We start from the raw sequence: 4,953 nt of genomic DNA, 5'->3' as shown, positions 1-4,953 counted from the left end.
GAAACCACCGACAGAGTTAAGAGACAACCTACAATGTGGGAAAATTTTTTTAGCTGCTGTACCTCAGACAAAGTTCTACTATCTAGAATATATAAGGAATTGAAAAGTATCAGACCCCCCAAATTCAAAGACCCAATTCAAAAATGGGGATCTGAAATGAACAGACATTTTTCAGACAAAGAAGTAAAAGCAGCAAATAAATATATGAAAAAATGTGCAACATGTGAGAGATGCAGATGAAAACAAGATTGAAATTCCACCTCACCCAAGAAAGAATGGCTGCTATCAAGAAATCAACCCATAACAAGTGTTGGCGGGGGTGCAGAGAGAAAGGAACCCTTCTCCTTTGTTGGTGAGGGTGCAGACTGGTGCAACCACTGTGGAAATCAGTATGGAGATATCTCAAAGATCTAGGCCTAGAGGTCCCATTTGACCCAGCTATTCCCCTGCTGGGTATCTTCCCCAAAGAATTAAAAGAATCATACCACTGCATATACATTTTTTATAGCAGTACAATTCATAATAGTTAAATCCTTGAAGCAGCCTACGTGTCTGTCAGTCTGTGTGTCCAATGGATAAAGAAAATGTGGCAGTTATACACAATGAAGTACTACTCTGTCATAAAGAAGGACAAATTTCAGGAAAATGGTTACATCCTGAACCTTAATGTTAAGGGAAACATATCAGACACATATCCTTAAGTATTGCTTGGTTTCTCTTATATGAAAAGCCCAAAATATAAATAAAGAGCAAACTGAGGGATAGATATGAAGTTAGGAGATAGATTTTTGCAAATGGAAATGGAACCAAGAGATTGAGGGAGAGGTGGAGAAGAGGAAAGGCTAACTTAGTAGGTTAAAAATCTTAATTATCAATAATGATTGGGCTGCTCTTTCTGTAATACTGAACCCCTAATATGTGGTTCCAAAAGTTAATTCATTAGCCATGAGGTAATTTGAATTTCTGATAATCTTTTTATGTAATCTGCAGTTTTACAAGACAAATTAATATATGAAAACAAAGTCTTATACAGCCAGATGATTCCTAGAGTGTGAATGTTATACTAATCTCTGACTAAAGTTGAATAAAGTGTCTCAAAACACAGAGTAAAACTGCATAAGAAAAGAAAGAATGTGGAAAATTATAAAATATTTGATGATTATGCACAGAGAATTGACACAGGGATAATAATAACAGAGGCAGAAAAAGAAATGTTTAGTAAAAAAATGAGAAAGAAAAACATAATAGAAGATTTATTGAGCTGAATAAAGACTTGAGGTTATAGACTGAAAGATAGTTTGATGAGATGAATAATAAAAACAAAGTCTAGTCATTTCTCCTATTCCAGAGTGCATAACTGGAATAGATATACTTAGCCAAATCTTCATATTAGCTTTTTAACCTGTGGGCTGATCAATGTTATGGTTGTAAAGGCTAAATGGAATCAATTAGAATTGCCTTTACCTAGTAAAACAGTAAAGCAAAAACTGTATCAGTCCAGTGGAAGGATTGCAAAGTTTAATACCACTATCAAGGACTTGAAGGATGCAGGAGTGGTGGTTCCCACCACATTTCCATTTATTTCTTCCATTTGGCCTGTGCTGAAGATGGATGGATCTTGGAGAATAATGGTAGATTACTGTAAACTGAGTCAAGTTGTGACTCGAATTGCAGCTGCTGTAGCAGATGTGGTGTTCTTGCTTGAGTAGATTTACACATCTCCTGGTACTTGGTGTGCAGCTATTGATCTGACAAATGTCTTCTTCTCCATACCTATCCTTGAGACCCATCAGAAACAATTTGCTTTCAGCTGGCAAGGCCAGCAATACACCTTTACTGTCCTATCCCAAGGGTTTATTTTCTTTCCAGCCCTGTGTCTCTACTTAGTTCACAAATATCTTTATTGTCTTTCTTTCTCACAAGGTATTACATGGTCCATTATATTGATGACATTATGCTAATTAGCCCAAGTGAGCATGAATTAGCAATCACTTTGGATTTGTTAGTAAAGCATTTGTGGTTCAGAACATGGGAAATAAACCCAACTAAAATTCAAGGTCCTTTCTCCTTTTACTTCAGTAAAATTTCTAGTGGTTCAGTAATTTAGGGCATGTAAAGATAGCACTTCTAAGGTGAAGATAAGTTGTTCCATCTGGCTCCCTCTACAACCTCCCCCACAAAAGGGACAATGCCTAGGGGGCCTATTTAGATTTTGGAGGCAACACATTCCCCACCTAGGTGTTTTACTCTCCTCCATTTACTGAGCGACTTTGAAAGTTGTTGGTTTTGAGTGAGGCCCAGAACAAGAAAAGGTTCTGCAATAGGTTCAGGCTGCTGTGAAGGCCGCTCTGCCACTGGGGCCTTAAGAAGCAAGAGATCCAAGGCTATTTTGAGTGTCAGTGGGACATAAGGATGCAGTTTGTAATCTCTGGCAGGCCTTCATAGGTGAATGACAGCAGAGACCTTTAGGATTTTGGATCAAGGCTTTGCCATCATCTACAGACAAATACTCTTCCCTTTGAAAATAGCTCTTGGCCTGCTACCAAGCCTTAGTGGAAACTGAATGCTTGACCATGGGACACCAAGTTATCATGCAACCTGAGTTGCCTAAGATGAGCCAGTATTATGTGATCCACTTAATCATAAAGATGTATGTGCACAGAACAGGCCATTATGAATTGGATATAGAATATACATGATTGAGCCAGAGCAGGTCCAGAAGGTACAAGTTGTAGGAAACAGGGAAAGGGGACATTGCTAGAACCTCTGTAGTGAGTCCTAGTCTCCTGTGAGCCATGGCAGCACAAGGCGAATTAACTTATTATACAGGAAAGGTAGAAACAATGAGACTTGGAGAAGAATCTGAGCTTTTGGTCTGATCAGTGCTGCTCTGGGTAGCAAAGACGAAAGCCCCTAATCTTACTGCACCTTTTATTCAGTACATCAGGAGAAACTAATGTAACAAATGACTGGAGAGCAGTGGAATTCCAGATCAATGAGGAACTATGAAGATGAAGATTTTTGTTCCACCCAGGATGTCTTTAGCTGGTGTAATCTCGTCCTGGAGTGTCACAGCATCACTGAATCATTGAGGTCTCAGTTGTGACCAGAGGCTAAAATGGAATTGTGTCTCGAAAATGTGATAGCTGGCCTGTAGGCAGGAGAACTAGGCCTAATCAAATTATTTTCCCCCAAAATTATGCAGCATTGCTCCCAACAACAAGTAAGTTATGTGAAGAAACTACACAGATGCCCATGTCTTCCACATGGACCTATGGCCTCAAAGGTGTCAGAGGAAGAGAAGTCTAGGGCCTGGTTAATGGGTGATTCTGTATGTTATGCAGGCACTACCCACAAGTGGATAGCTGAAGCATTACAGCCCCTTTTGAGGGCATCCCTGAAAGACATTGGTGAAGGGAAATCATAGTGAGCAAAACTTTGGGCAGTGCACCTGGTCATATACTTTGCCTGGAAGGAAACTGGCCGAATGTGTGACTTTATACTGATTCATGGGCTATAGCCAATGGTCTGGCCGAATATTTAGGAAATTGAATAATTGGACAATTGGTGATAAGTATGTGGATAAACCTCTCCATGTGGACAAGAGATGTTAAAATATTTGTATCCCATTTAAATGCTCTCCAAAAAGTGACCTCAGCAGAAGAAGATTTTAAAAATGGGACAGGATAACCCATTCTGTAGATAACAGTAAAACTCTTCAGTCATTCCTTTCACTGTCCAGTGATTTCATGAACAGAGAGGATATTGTAGCAGGGATGGAGGATATGAAGGGGATCAGCAACATAGACTCCAACTCACCAAGGCTGGTCTGACTACAGCAAATGCTGAATGTCCAGTATGCCCACACCAGAAACAAACACTGAGTCTGTGATAAGGCATTAAGCTCCAGGGTCATAAGCCTGTGACCTGGTGGCAGATTGATTATATTGGACTGCTTTCAAAATGGAAAGGACAGCACTTTATCCTTACTGGCATACAGACTTATTCTAGATATGGATTTGCTTTCTCTACACATAATGCTTCTGCCAAAACTAACATCCATGGACTTAAGGAATCCTTTATCTACCATTATGGAATTCCACACAGCATTGCCTCTGACCAAGGAATACATTTTATGGCCAAAGAAGTGAGGCAATGGGCTAATGCTCATGAAATCACTGATCTTACCATGTTCCTCACCATCCAGAGGCAGCTGGATTGATAGAACAGTGCAATGGTCTTTTGAAGACACAACTATAGCACCAGCAAGGTGACGTATCTTGCACAACAGGTGCAAAGGTTTTCAAAAGACTGTATATGTTTTGAATCAGCATCCACTATATGATACTATTTCCCCCATAGCCAGAATTCATGGGTCTAGCAATCAAGCAGTAGAAGTGGGAATGTTACCTCTCTACATTACCTCTAGTGATCCAATAACAAAATTTTTGCTTCCTATTTCTGCTACCTTATATTCTACTGGTGTAGAAGTCTTAGTTGCAGAGGGAGACAGGCTCGTACCATGAAGCAAAGGAATGATACCATTGAACTGCAAGCTAAGACTTTCTCCTGGTTGTTTTGGTCTCCTCATTTCTTTGAGTAAACAAGCTGGATAGGGGAAAGGAAAAAAGGGAAAAGAAAAAATATGAGAAAAGGAAAAAAATGGAAACAAATTATTTGTAAGGGAAAGAGTGGAGGGGGTGAAGGGAGGGCCGGGGAATGGGGAAAAAATAAGAACCAAGATATACCATGTAAATGTACAAGATCCCAATGGTGAATGAAACTATATTGTATACCTAAAATATGCCAATAAATAAACTTAAGAAAAAGCTGGAAATGGAGTTATGGTATTGCCAGGGATGATTGTCCCAGACTATCAAAGAGAAATTGGACTTTTATTCAACAATGGAAGAAAGGAAGAATATACTTGGAGTGCAGGAGATCCCTTAAGGT

At 39.5% G+C, this 4,953-nt stretch overlaps 2 pseudogenes; both read left to right on the top strand.

Moving 5' to 3' along the window:
• The first annotated feature begins 945 nt into the window (after positions 1-945).
• Positions 946-2,688, top strand: LOC106009733 (uncharacterized; annotated as a pseudogene).
• A 586-nt stretch (positions 2,689-3,274) lies between these two features.
• On the top strand, positions 3,275-4,526 carry LOC147824487 (uncharacterized; annotated as a pseudogene).
• Positions 4,527-4,953: the final 427 nt, after the last annotated feature.

This window comes from Heterocephalus glaber, unplaced genomic scaffold, assembly GCF_053883595.1.
Source record: "Heterocephalus glaber isolate CG9 unplaced genomic scaffold, H.glaber_assembly_v1.0 deba00001538, whole genome shotgun sequence".
NCBI lineage: Eukaryota > Metazoa > Chordata > Mammalia > Rodentia > Bathyergidae > Heterocephalus > Heterocephalus glaber.
The sequence above is the reverse complement of the archived record's forward strand: the minus strand, read 5'-3'. Positions and strand labels throughout refer to the sequence as shown.